The sequence below is a fragment of the Hypanus sabinus genome, chromosome 16 (genome assembly GCF_030144855.1).
Source record: "Hypanus sabinus isolate sHypSab1 chromosome 16, sHypSab1.hap1, whole genome shotgun sequence".
NCBI lineage: Eukaryota > Metazoa > Chordata > Chondrichthyes > Myliobatiformes > Dasyatidae > Hypanus > Hypanus sabinus.
Window position 1 is genome coordinate 8384153 of NC_082721.1, and position 14621 is coordinate 8398773.

At 44.1% G+C, this 14621-nt stretch overlaps 1 protein-coding gene across 2 annotated transcripts in view; it reads left to right on the forward strand.

Annotated features, from left to right (window-relative positions):
• The first annotated feature begins 1185 nt into the window (after positions 1-1185).
• The window catches only part of tbxa2r (thromboxane A2 receptor), a 43861-nt gene continuing 30425 nt past the window's right edge, over positions 1186-14621 (forward strand). Inside the window, exon 1 of one of the 2 annotated variants that reach the window (XM_059991069.1) lies at positions 1186-1301. The gene's annotated coding sequence lies outside the window, so the exon portion shown is untranslated. Of the gene's footprint in view, positions 1353-14621 lie in introns of both variants that reach the window. The other variant, XM_059991068.1, reaches the window with a different exon arrangement.

Below are 14621 nucleotides of genomic sequence, written 5' to 3' on the forward strand. Positions count from 1 at the left end.
ATGTGAGATTTGAAATTGCAGCCCCCACAGGCTTGAAATCAAGAACAGAAAGTTGTGAACTCAGTTAGCTCCATCATGGGCACTAACCTCCCCAGTATCCAGGACATCTTCAAAAGGTGATGCCTCAGGAAGGCAGCATCCATGATTAAGGATCCCCATCACTCAGGACATGTCCCCTTCTCATTGTTACCATCAGGGAGGAAGTACAGGAGCCTGAAGACACACAAAGTTTCAGGAACAGCTCCTTCCCCTCTGCCATCAGATTCCTGAATGAACAATGAACCCATGTACACAACCTCACTTTTTTTGCTTTCTCTTTACACTACTTAATTTAATTTTTGTATATATTTCTTATTGCAGTTTTTAGTTTTTTTATTATTATGAATTGCAATGAAAAGATTTCACGACATATGCCAATAATATTAAACTTGATTCTGATTCTAAGTCTGAATATGAGGACGGAGCCATTTTAATTTTTGTTTTAGACCATAGGAACACAAGGCATTGGTGCAGAATTAGTCCATTCAGCCCATCGAGTGTGCCTCACCATTTTGTCAGGGCTGATTTATTATCTCTCTCAACCCCATTTTCATACCTTCTCCCTGTAAACTTTGAAACCCTTACTAATCAAGAACCTATCAACCTCTCCTTTAAATATACCCAGTGACTTGCCTCCACGGCCGTGTGCGACAATGGATTCTGTAGATTCACTATCTTCTGGCTAAAGAAATTCCTCCTTATCTGGGTTCTGAAGGAACGCCTTTGCATTCTGAAACTGTGCCCCCTGGTTGTCAAAGGTGACGGGGAGAAGGCCAGAGATTGGGGTTGAGAGGGAGTGGCAGAGCAGACTCGATGAGCCCGGCGTTCCCCTGTTCCTCGAATGAATAATTCACTTTGGCTAGACAACCGCGGTAGGGTTCTGAGCAGTTTGGAAAGTTCTGACCGCAGCGTTTCCGAACTCTACCGAGAAAAGGCAACAGAAGATTTAAGCCACGCGTGCGGATGGATACCGGCGAGCCGTCCCCATATTTCGAAGGGTTCAGCTTGGCGACGAGGCTCCCTCCTCTCCTTCGCGAGTGAGCGCTTTTCTCACGGGCTCCTTCCCCCCGGTCTCGCCGAGCCACTCGGAAGGGGCGGACAGGAGAGGGGCGGGCGTGGGATGGGAACCGAACTCTTATAGGAGGCTGGCGGCGGGCTGGGAGTCAAACCCTCTCCCATTCCCTCCTCGGACACGCACCGTGTGGATCGTCACCCAACGAGGCAAGGAGTTCGCGTTTTGGAGCAGAGATCCTAACGCTGAGGTAAGATCTGCAGACATCGTCCCTACTCTGTGCACCACACCAGGAAAAGCGGTAGGTTTCTGAGAAACACTTTACTTGTACCCAATGTCCATTTACTTAATACGCATTAGGGTAGGGTGCGAGCGAGGGCTTTGGAGCGAAGGAGGGCGAGGGGCAACTGAAAGAGGTGTCTCAGATGATAGGAGGCATTGATAAGGAGTGGACAGCCAGCGCCATTTCCCCCCAGGGTGGCAAAGCCTGGGACCCGAGGACGTCCTTTTAAAGTGAGTGGAAGTTCCGTGGACCAGGTGCCGGAGGAACTCAGCAGGTCAGGCAGCATCTATGGAAATGAATAAAACGGTCGACGTTTCGGGCCGAGACTTGGGAGCGAGGAGCTCCGTGGAGAGGTGCGGGGTGTTTTATTTTAAACAGAGTTGGAAGTCACTGTACGAGGGCGGTGATCGATAAATTAGGAACTTGAAGAGACTCGTCGGCAGGCACAGATAATGGGAGGAGAGGGTTAGACTGATCGTGGAGACGGCTTTTATAGGACAACACAACATCGTGGCCGAACGGCCCTACTGTGCGGTACTATTCTGTCTATGTTCTATGATCGATACGAGAGGTTTTTTGGATGCTGGTGGCGCTATGGCCGCGAATTTAAAGGCTGCTTCTGTTACGATGCAAGGTGCTACTTCTTAAAGTTCAGCCAAAGTGCCGGAGGAAAAGACAATCTGTTCGTTGCCTTCGATTGCAAGATCTGCAGTCTCTCGTGTCTCCGTTATTTCTAAGCTGTCTGCGGTCTAGCAGTTGCTAGAAGTTAACATTAGTCCAGACATCCCATCATTTAATTTGTTACGGTGGTGCTGGGTGCTTGGAATGCGCTGCCTGGGATGACGATGGGAGCAGATACACCAGAGGCGGTTAAGAGACCTTTAGATAGGCACCTGAGTGCCAAGAAATGGAGGGTTGAGGACGTTGTATAAGAGGAGGGATTAGTTCAGTTAGGCGATGGCAAGATTCAGGAATGTTTAACGTCAATCCCAGTACACAAGTGTAAAGGAGAACGAAATAATTGTTACAACAGATCCGATGCAGCACAAAAAAACCACAATGTGATAAAGAACACAGTAATAATAACAGCACAATAAATACATAAAATAGCTTATATACATTGATTGTATGTCTATAAAATGACCCTGGTCACAGGAATGTCTGTACATAAAGTGACTCTGACAGGAAATGATGAAGTAGTGGTGGTTGGGATATGGTGCTTTCATGTTTGCTGTGGTGTGCTGGGGCAGCAGGCTGAGGGTAGCAGACACCAACAGAATCAACAAACTCATTCGTAAGGCCAGTGATGTCGTGGGTGTGGAACTGGACTCTCTGACGGTGGTGTCTGAAAAGAGGATGCTGTCCAAGTTGCATGCCATCTTGGACAATGACTCCCATCCACTCCATACTGTACTGGTTAGGCACAGGAGTACGTTCAGCCAGAGACTCATTCCACCGAGATGTAACACTGAGCGTCATAGGAAGTCATTCCTGCCTGTGCCCATCAAACTTTACAACTCCTCCTTCGGAGTGTCAGACACCCTGAGCCAATAGGCTGGTCCTGGACTTATTTCCACTTGGAATAATTGACTTCTTATTATTTAATTATTTATGGTTTTATATTGTATTTTTCTACACTAGTCTTGGTTGGTGCGACTGTAACGAAACTCAATTTCCCTCGGGATCAATAAAGTCTGTCTGTCTGAGAAGTGGGTGGAGGTGTTGATCAGCCGTACTGCTTGGGGGAAGTATCTGGTTTTGAGTCTGGTGGTCCTGGTGTGCATGCTACTTGTAGTTTCCTCCCTGAGTGGAGTGGGACAAACAGTTCAAGAGCTGGGTGAATGGGATCCTTCATGATGTTACTAGCCCTTTTCTGGTACAGTACCTTTCTGTATGTATGGCCTTGAAGGCTGGTAGTCTGGTGTTGGTGATGGGATGGGCAGTTTTGACTACCTGTTGTAAAGTCTTCCTGTCCACAGCAGTGCAGTTTCCGTGCCAGGCAGTGATGTGTCTTGTTAGGGCGCTCTCTACTGCACATCTGTAGAATGATGTGAGTATGGATGTGCTCTCTTCAAATTCCTCAGAAAGCAGAGGTGTTCGTGAGCTGTCCTGACCGTGTAAGACTAGTTCTCAATCCTACTCCTGCCTGTGTAATTAGAAGTTTCAGCCAAAAATAGACTGGCTGCAGATGCTAGAAATTTGAAACAACACAAGGGTTGCCACCTGATCTGCAAAGTTCCTCAGTCATTTTGTATAATTTCTACTTTAATTAGTTTTGTACAACATTTCGGGCTGAAGGGCCAGTTTCTGTTCTGTACTATTATGTGTCCTATATTAAGTTGTCATGGTACAGGGAGGAGCACATGTTGATCCAGTGTTGTGTACTCAGTTTAAGTTTCAGTAATCACTTTCACAAGTCAGCACTCTGTGTGATGTAGCAACAATAAAAGGTCACATCTGGGCCCCTTACCTTGAGTGGCAGAGTGGTGATATGTTGCTACCAAAGGGTTGCTACCTTACCTGCTCCTTTCCTCTGCCTAGCTCTGCACCTCTCCTGCAGGCTGGCAGAGTATCTACCAGCAGGTTATAAACAGGATGGCAGATTTGGGCAGAGACATGGCAGATGGAGTTTAATTGGGGAAAGAGTGAAATGATACATGTTAGAAGATCATATTTGAAGGCAGAATACAATGCTAATGACAAGATTATTACCACAAGGAAGAGCGGAGGGATTTTGGGGTGCAAGTCCATAGATCTCTCAAAATTGCCATACAAGTTCACAGTGTGGTTAAGAAGGCATGTGGTACTTTTGGTAGCGGGGTGGAGATGTGTCACTACCAATGGAGGTGTAAGGCACTCCTTCCCTCCGCTAGCCTGCAGCTCACCCTTGGTGTAGCACCTGTTTAGCACCCCCCCCCCCAATCAGGGGGGCAGGAGGATGGTCATATGAGCAGCCTGTTATGGTCACAAGTCCTGGTTATGCAACCACTGATGCCAGGCAGATAATCTCTGAAGATTATCAATAACAGCTGGGGTCACCCGTCTTGTAAAGACACTGCCCAGAAGAGGAGGGCTAATAGGCAGGTGAGAAGAGGTGGGAATGGAAGAAGAGGGGAAAGGGAGGGATTTTTTTTTACCCCCAAAGGAGAAATTGACTAAGATCATGAGTTGTAGAGTGATTGAACCTGAGTCCATAGGTTGTGGAATCTGTTTAGAGTTGAGCTGAGTGATGTAATCCATGTCAGTTCAAGAGCTTGATGGCTGAAGAGTAATAACTGTTCCTGAACTTGGTGGTGTGGGACCTAAGGCTCCTGTACCTCCTGCCTGATGGTAGCAGCGAGAAGAGAACATGGCCTGCTTCAGACTTCCAAATGATCCATGAATACTACCTCATTGTTCCTATTTTTGGCACTATTTATTTATGGTAATTTTATGCTTTTGTACAGTATTGTTGCTGCAAAACAACAAATTTCCCGCCACCTAGGTCAATGATAATAACTCTGATTCTGATTGTTAGAATTATTAACGTTCCTTCCTTCCTTCCTGGGTGTTACAGTGTTCATTCCCAACTGAGAAAATGAAAGATTTCAGGAATGTTTGTATTCAGGAAAAAAAATTTTTGAATATCCCATGCAAATTACAGTCTTGACTATTTAATTGCTTGCAGCACCCGTGGGAACTTTGAATCTGTCCTTGGGCTTGCTGCGTAGTGCAGTTGGCAAGAATATTAAATCTGGCAGCTTTTCTACCTGGTAACTAAGATAAGAAATCCGTTGGTGAGTCTAAATCTGGACTGTGAGGGCAGAAAGCATGCTGCTTTGAATTCAGATGGTAAATCACTACTATTCCAAATATACTTGTATGTACATGTTTTATCGAGTCAAGTCAAGCTTATTGTCATTTAAATATGTACATGAACACCAAATTGGACAATGTTTTGCTGGACCAGGCTGTAAAGCACAGTAATGCACATAACATGTATGATGCCCTGGGAAAGGTTTCCCTGCTAATGTAATAGTTTTTCTGTAGCAGTGTTGTTTGGGTTAAGACTAGAGATAACAGGGGCTTTGGAATGTGCACTGTCCAATGAAGGGAGCTTTTTTTTCTTGTGTGCCTGAGAGCGAGGTGATCTGAGTCTTTTGTTCAGCGAGAGATGAAGAGAGAATTTGTGAGAAAGGGGAGGTCGTAGATAGCCGGACGGAGTGGACTTACAGATAAATAGAACGGATTAACTGGTGACACTTCGAATGCGATGCAGCACTGAGTTCAGAAGCCTGATGTTTCCTGTTTCCTGTCCTGACCGTTCTTGTTTTATGCATGGGAGTCTACTGCCTGATGGTAGAAAGTCAAAGAGGATGCTGGATGGATAGGTGGGATCCTTGGTAATACTAAAGGCCCTGCATATGCAGTTCCTAATAAGTGTCTCCGCTGGATGGTAGGGAGACCCCGATGATTCCCTCAGCCGTTCTCACAGTCCGCCTTAGGGACTCCAGTCTGATGCTCGGCAACTCCCATACCGGATGGAGATGCTCTCTCTCAGTGGTAGGGGTAGGTCTTTTTCTACATCAGGAATGGTGAGTGTGTGAAATTCCCTGCTTGGGTTGCTAGTGGAGACAGAAACATTAGGGGCATTTAATAAACTTTTGCATGATAGAAAAACCAAGGACTATGTAGGAAGGAGGGGTTAGATTGATCCTAGAGTAGGCTGAAACGTCGTCACAGCATCACGGGCTAAAGGGACTGTACTGTGCTGTAGTGTTCCTGTGATAATAATAAACTAGCTCTAATACCAAATTGAGTTAAATAAAACCAGACTGAAATGTTAGTGATGTATGCACAGGACTGGCGTAAAAACCCATCTGATAATAATTCCCACCATGATCTGGTCTAGGTTATACATAACTTCAGACATACCAGTGCAACTGATGCAGAACCCAGTGGGCAAAAAACAATTGTCAAGTGTCATTCTTTCTGGTGACGTTCTCTGCCTGAGAATATCTGGCCCATTCCAAACATCGACTACACTTCATCTAACAAAACATTTGGGATGACATCCATGTGCTATTTTCTGATAGACGAATGAAGGGTTAGATTGATCTTAGAGTAGGTTAAAAGGTTGGCACAACATTATGGACCAAAGGGCTTGTATTGTTCTATGTTCTACCCACTGCCTTCCTGTGGAGCAGACTTGATAGGCCGAATGGCCTAGTTCTGCTTCTATGTCTTATGGTTTTTATAAATTGGTAAATTGTTTTTTGTTGTTACAAGTATTGAGGTACAGTGAACTACTTTGTCTTGAATGCCATCCATACAGATCTTTCCAAGACCATGATTGTTCTACAGCAGTGGTTTGCCATTGCCTTCTTCTGGACAGTGTCTTTGCAAGACGGGTGACCCTGGCCATTATTAGTACTCTTCAGAGATTGTCTGCCTGGCATCGGTGGTCACATAACCAGGACTTGTGATAAGGATCAGATGCTCATACGACCATCCACCATCTGCTCCCATGGCTCCACATGACCCTGATCGGAGGGGGGGGGGGGGGCTAAGCAGGTGCTACAGCTTGCTGATGGTAACCTGCAGGCTTGTGGAGGGAAGGAACACCTTACACCTCCTTTGGTAGAGACATATCTCCACACCGCCACCCAAAAAGAGCTACAAATTTCAATAAGTATTTGAAGATGTTAAATTAAATAAGTAGTTTAGAAAGAGAGGGGGAAGAGTAGTAAGGTAGTGTTCATGGGTTCATTGTCCATTTAGAAATCTGATGGCAGAGCGGAAGAAGCTGTTTCTGAAATATTGAGTGTGTGTCTTCAGGCTCCTGTACCACCTCCTTGATGATAGAATGAGAAGAGAGCATGCCGTGGGTGATGGAGGTCCTTAATGATGGATACTGCCTTTTTGAGGTATCGCCTTCTCGATGCAGGGGAAGCTCGTGCCTACGATGGGACTGGCTGAGTTTGTCTCCCAGTGTCTGCATAGATTTCTGTTAGGTGTTCCAGTTTCCTTGCACGTCTCCTCGACAAGCTGCTGGGACCTCCCAGTGTAGCCAAATGCACACGCAGGGAATGGAGAGATATGATCAGATAGGGTTGGTTTAATTTGGCATCATGCTTGGCATAGACATTGTGGGCTGAAGGGCCTGTTCCTGAGCTGTACTGTTCTGTGCTCTATGTTCTAGTTGATGGAAATTGCATGAGAGTGAGGAATTTGTAGGGACACAGGGAATGAGGCAGGTGGGATTGTTCTGATAGTAGCTGGAATTGGACCAATTAGTTTCTTTCTGTTTCTGTAAGATTCCACATAGGATATCGTGTATGGCTGTGGTCTCCTTATTTCAATGAATAATTATTCATCGTCATTGTTATGTGCAGTGTCATATGACGTAGGTGATCATGCCATAAAGTGATGCTAGGCACAGGGGTGTCTGTACATAAGGTGACTCTGACAGGAAATGATAAAGTAGTGGTGGTTGGGGGAGTGGATGAGTGGGTGGAAGTGTTGATCAGCCCTACTGCTTGGGGGGAAGTTACTGTTCCTGAATCTGCTGGTCCTGGTGTAGACACTATGTAGCTCTTTCAAGGACTCTTAACTCGCCGTCAGTATTTTTTATTTGCATGATTTTTTCTTTTGCTCATTAGTTGTCAGTTCTTTATGTATAGTTTTTCATAAATTCTATTGTATTTATTTTCCTGTAATTGCCTGCAAGAAAGTGAATCTCAAGATATATGGTAACATATACACACTTTGATAATAAATTTTACTTACTTTGACATGTTAGAGTTAGTAAAGTAATTGTCTAGTAGTTTAAAGCTCCAAAGGACAGCACGTAGTGGTTAGCACAATGCCTTACAGTAGCAGCGACCGGGTTCAATTCCTGCTGTTTGTGTTTTCTCCCGTGACTGTGTGGGTTTCCTCTGAGGGCTCTGGTTTCCTCCCACGGTCAAAAGATGTACCTGTTGGTAGGTTAATTGGTCATTGTAAATTGTCCCATGATTAAGCTCGGATTAAATTGGGGGTTGCTAATACAGTGCAGAGCTCAATCAATAAATAAATGTTCAAATTCAATTTATTATCAAAGTACCTATGTCACCAAATACCACCCTGAAATTCATTTTCTTGCAGCATTCAGAGTAAAATAAAGAAATACATTAGAATCAATGAAAAGCTCCACACACAAAGACTGACGGCCAAAGTGAAAAAGCTAGAAACAGAAAAAAATCTAATAATAATAAGTAAATAAATAATACTGAGAACATGAGTTGTAGAGTATGTGAAAGTGAGTTCATAGGTCGTGTTCACTTCAGTTAGTGTGTTCATTTGCATCCTCGTCTTGTGACCACATGCCAAATGGCTCCAGTCCGCTCAAAGGGAAGCTTTGCTCTTCAAAGACCTTTCTTGCCTGGATTGACTGCACTCTGTATGTAAACTATTGTAGCCTGCACATTATCTTGGCTCTTGTCACGACATCCACACCCTCCATGTACAAACCCTGGCTGTTGTAAATCAAAGAGACGGGATATGTCCCATTAACTCTTGTTTCTACTCCGTACCTGATCCAGTGCTTTCTATCCCCATGAAGAGAACTGTATTACTAGATTATTTTACCGTACTGAGTTTCTCCTCCTTGCTTTTGTGTTTGATAAAACTTGCTGATAAGTGTGAGCTTGTTGAATGGTACTGTGTGAAATGAGTTTTGTTTAAAGCTAAAGATTAAAGAGATAAAGATTATTTATTTGTCTACATGTGTATCAGAATGTTAAAACGTACAGTGAAGTGCAGTGTTTGTATCATCATTTGCGATGTGTTGAGAGCAGTATGCAAGCGTAGCATCTCCCTGATGGCAAATTGGTGAATAGCAGACTGTTGGGGAGGATGGAGGTTCAGTTCCTCTCCGCGCCTTATGGTGCATCGGGCAGAAAACTTGCCATTTCTTTAGCATTAATCTGCCTTTTACGAGGCCAAATTGCTGAGCTGGATGTTCAACCCAGCACGGATGGAAAGCATGCAAGGGACCAAACCCGGGGCCACTTGCCTTGAAATCTGGTGCGGACGTCTCTACACTGCCAGCCAGTGACGTTAGCGGCAATTTTTCTTGCTCTGCTCTTCAATGTGGTGATGAACAGGTCTTTTAATGTTGGCAGCTGACAACCAATGATCTTCTCTGCTGAGTGGACCACTCACTGCAACCTGGATTTGGAGAGGGAGGAGGAGGAGGTGTGAAACCAAACAGTGATAGAGGTCACACACAATGCTGGAGGAACTCAGCAGGCCAGGCAGCATCTCCTGGTGACAAAAAGTGCAGTTGGCATCTCAGTCCAGGACTTTAATCAGAGAACTGGTTTTCCATCGACGCTGTCTGGCCTGCTGAGTTCCTCCAGCATTTTTTGTGTGTTGCAGTGATAGAGGTGGTCACAACACTGAATGATGGCTGAGCAAAAACTGATCGGGATACGCACTGAGATGACTTGTAGTTCTGGTGACGATAGACTTGTAGCATCTCCCTGATAGCAAGTTGGAGAATAGCTAACTGTTTAGGGTGGGTGGTCAGCAGTGGATTTTTTTCCACCTCTTTCCTTCTCTCTGGTGAAGATTTTGCAATGGGTAGAGTGCTGCCAAGTATCTTAAGCCTTTTTAAGGTTATGTTAATCATCAGGATTGCAGTCACTTGATTGATGAAGACACTGAAATGATTCATGTTCCAGTTTGAAACAAAACAAGTGTAGGGTATACAGTATGCGATGAAGTATAACAATTATGCAATCAGCCCATGACCAGCCAGCATTTTGCTTGCTGTGTAATGGATCATAGAGTTTGCTGAATCCATCAGATTTGGAGAAAATCCAAAAAAATACTCAACTTCCAATTCGTTTTTGAGATCTTCTGGAAAGATGACGGTGCGTTCAGACACAGTGGCTTCTGGGGGGGGCCAAACAAAGGTTTTTTTTCTTTGTTAATGTGTTTTTTTATGATTGCAAGACTATGCTAGACTCCCCAAAACTTTGGGAACAGCCTGTCTACCGCATCATGGGGTTGCTCGTTAATCAGATTAGCTGGCTGGGGTGTCGAGGGAGCCGGATTGCGTTCGGAAGTGCTCACCCGGGTGCAGACCGTGTTGCTGCCTGCTACTCGAAGGCATCAGAGTTGGTATGTGAAGGCGACGTGGGTGATTGTCTTGGACATTTCTCTTGCGATCGCAAGACCCTGATAATGTAAGATACCACAGGCCTGTTTCCCTTGTTTGGTGGAGAGGCAGGCAGCATGGGGCTGTGTAGCCTTGGTTGTAGCAAGGACTAGGCCTCGCCATGGGCTTCCCTGCTGCTGCAGTCCAGGTGTCGGTGCTTGGTTGTGGGCTTGCCTCTTCCGTCGGTGTTGCCCTCTAGCGTTTGGATGGTGGAATGACAGGCCAGATTGTCGGGTGCTGTACCATTAATTTGTGGGACATGTCGCTCATGGTTTTGGACTATATATATATCTCTTTTTGCATGACTATGCTTTTTGCTCTCTATATTGAATGTGCTGTATACATTTGGCCCCAGAGGAACACTGTTTTGTGTGGCTGCATCCATGAATGTTTGAATGATAATTAACTTTATTTGATCTCATTTCCTTTAGCTGATACCAGTAGGTTTGGGACTTTCCAAATGATGCTGCCCACCAACATGATTAAAGCATAGCTAATGAACAGAAAAGCCCTAGATTTCTCAACCTGCCCTCATAAGACATGCTTTCCCCTTGCACCCACTGTAAAGCTTCAGCATCCTAAGTTGTGGGAGGAAGTCAGAGAGTTGGCTATAGAATCAAAGGAAGTGGAGGGAAATGAGGTAGTGGCAAACAGGCAGAAGCAGATTTTCAAGCTTTGAGATAATTTTGAATAAAGGTGTTGGTGAGCCATGGATAAACCATGGAACTCAGTAGGAATGTACAAGGAGGGAAATCACTATTAATTCATGGTATTGTTGCAAACAATTTAAATACGATCTGAACAATTTGTAGAAGGAAGGTGATAAGAGCAGATAGAAACCTTAATCAGATTGAAAGCTTTCACTAACTCTCCCCTCAATACCCCCAACCAGCACAACTTTTATCATTTCCTGTCAGATACCTTGTGTATGGATACTCCTATGCCTAGCACTACCTTAGCATACAAACGATCTATGTACTATATATAAGCTATCTTGCGTATTTATATTTATTGTGTTTTCTAAAATAATTATTGCATTTTTTTATCTTTGTTTTTTATGCTGCATCGGATCCTGACTAACAATTATTTTGTTCTCCTTTACCCTTACGGACACTTGGAAAGCCATGGCCTGATTAGGGCGAGCCAGCATGGCTTTGTGCAGGGCGAGTTGTGTCTTACCAACTTGACTGAGTTTTCTGACAAGGTGACAGGAGAAATTAATGAAGAAGGAGCAGTGGAGGTTGTCTGTATGGATTTTAGTAAGACATTTGACAATGTCCTTCATGGGAGGCAGATGCAGGAGGTTAGGATGCATTGGGTCTGTGGAGAATTGCTGTTTGGATTCAGATCTAGTTTGAGCTTAGAAGACTAAATAGAAGGGACTATTCGAGCTGGAAGTCTATAATTAGGGTGCTCCACAGGGACCTCTGTTGTGTGTGGTGTATATAAATGACATGGATGAAAATGTAGATGGGTTGGTTGGTAAGTTTGTGGATGATATTGAAATTGGTGAAGTTATGGATAGTGTAGAAGACTAGCAAATAATACAGCACAATATAGATCAGTTGTGGATATGGGCAGAGAAATGGCGGATGGAGTTTAAACTACATAAATGTGAGGTGTTTCACCTTGGTAGGACTAATACAAGGAGACAGTACACTTTTAAGGGCAAGACCCTCAACAGTGTTGCTGAGTAGAGAGATCTTGGTCCAAGTTCATAGCTCTTTGAAAGTGGTCGCACAGGACCATAAGGTGGCTAAGAAGGCTTATGGAATTGTTGCTTTTATTAGTCAAGGCACTGAGTTCAAAAGTCAAGTTGCAACTTTATAGAACTCTGGAGTATTGATACAGTTCTGGTTGCCCCACGATAGGAAGGATGTTGAGGCTTTGGAGCAGGTGCAGAAGAGGTTTACCAAGATTCTGTCTAGTTTAGAGAGCAAGCACTGTCACGAGAGGCTGGATAAACTTGGGTTGTTTTTTTCTGGAGTGACAGAGGCTAAGGGGGGATCTGACAGAGGTTTATAAGATTATGGGAGGCCTAGTTAGAGTTTTTCCCAGAGTTGGAATGTCTAATACCAGAGGGCATGCTTTGAAGATGAGAGGAGGTTATGTTCAAGGAGGATGTGTTTTTTTACTCAGAGTGATGGATGCCTGATAAGGTGGTAGAGGCAAATACCAGCTGATAGGCACATGAATGTGAGAAAGATGGAAGGATATGGACATTGCGTAGGTAAGAAGGATTAGTTTTCAGGTGTTTTTTTGATTTGTTTTTTTAGCTGGTTCAGCATAACATTGTGGGCTGAATGGCCTGTTCTGTGCTGTACTGTTTATGTTTTATGTTCTATGTTCTGTGACTTTAAACAATTTTGAATCTTGAATCCCAGAGTGTAGGAGAATGAGGGGACAGAGGGCTGTGGTCCAAGCGCAAGTTGATGGGTCTAGGCAGAATAATAGTCGGCCATTGGCTGGGTTAGCTAAAGGGTCTGTTTCTGTGACTCTCTAACAGGGTTGGCAATCTGCCACGAAGTTCAAGAACTTTACTCATTAATGTAATCCTCTCTGATTATTCCGTGTGAATCTTCATGATTTTGTACTGGTCTTGCCAAGAATCCAGTCAACACTGATGCTAATCACTGTCCCTGGTGAGAAGACCAGCAGTCGACGACCTCTCTCACAGAACCCAATGATGTCGCTGAACCTTAATTAATGATTGCACGTACAAGGGAATCATATAGCAAAGCTAGGAGAGGAAGATCATGCATGCACAGTATAAGTGTTTTCCAAATAAATCTCTGCATACGAACCGTGCATTGGAAGCTGACCACTAGACTAAATGTGGACAACACTTTGAATAACTTGAATTAAAGAGATACTACAGACTGTAATATCAAAACAGCAAGCAGTTGATTCCCTTTCTTGATGTGGAAGAGGTGACAACTCCCTCTTCCCGAGGGAGAGGGAGGGAGAGAGGGAGAGAGACTGTGGCATGTTGGGTTATGGACCGTAGATTTTGATGGACCTAGATCATGGTCTCTTTGGGTGTTTTGGTGAGTGGTGGTGATGGGAAGGGGGAATGCTGACATTTCCTGATGGAATAAGTAGGGGAAAGGGGGAGGGTTGATGCTTTGTTGCTGCTTGTGCATAGGAGGGGAAGGGGGAGCTTTGGGGTTCTAACATTTTTCTCTCATTCATTCTTTGGGGTTTTACTCTGTTTCATGAATGTCTGTGAAGAGTAAGAATTTCAGGTTGTATACTGTATACATACTCTGATTTTAAATGGAACCATTGAACCACTGAAGTTTTGAAAGGTATTAGTGTGCCCCTTATTTCTTTCTCAAACTACACCCGTTAACTCATCAACCAGATCTACAACTTATTTCCACAGCAACTCCTTAAGAACAATAGATGTAGGAGCATTGAGTGTGCTCCGCCATTTCATCATTGCTAATTTTATTCCCTTTCAAACTATTCTCCTGCCTTCTCCCCATAACCTATGATGTTCTTGCTAATCAAGAGCCAATCAACCTGTATTTAAATACACCCAATGACATGTTCTCCATAGCTGTCTATGGTAATGAATTGCACAGCTTAACCACCCTCTGGCTAAAGAAATTTTCCTCAACTCTGTTCTAAATGGACGTCCTTCTCTTCTGAGGTTGTGTCCTCAGATCCTGGACTCCCCAGCTATTGGAAACATCCTCTCCACGTCTACTCTCTCCGGGCCTTCTGTAAATTTCAATGAAAAAGGATTTAAAAAAAGATTAGCTTTATTTGTCATGTGTACATCAAAACATGCAGTGAAATACATCATTTGCATTAAATCAAATTAACAAGGATTGTGCTGGGCAGCCTGCTAGTGTCACAATTTACTAATCATAACCCGTACATCTTTGAAATGTGGGAAGAATGTGGAGCACCCAGAGCAAACCGACACGGTCATGCAGAGAACATACTAACTCCTTACGGACAGTGGCAGGAATCAAGCTGATCATACTGCTGGCACTGTGAAGCAATAGGCTAACCTCTACTCTTCTGTACCACCCTGTGAGATGCATCCTCATTCTTCTAAACTCCAGTGAGTATAGGGCAAGAGGCATCAAACT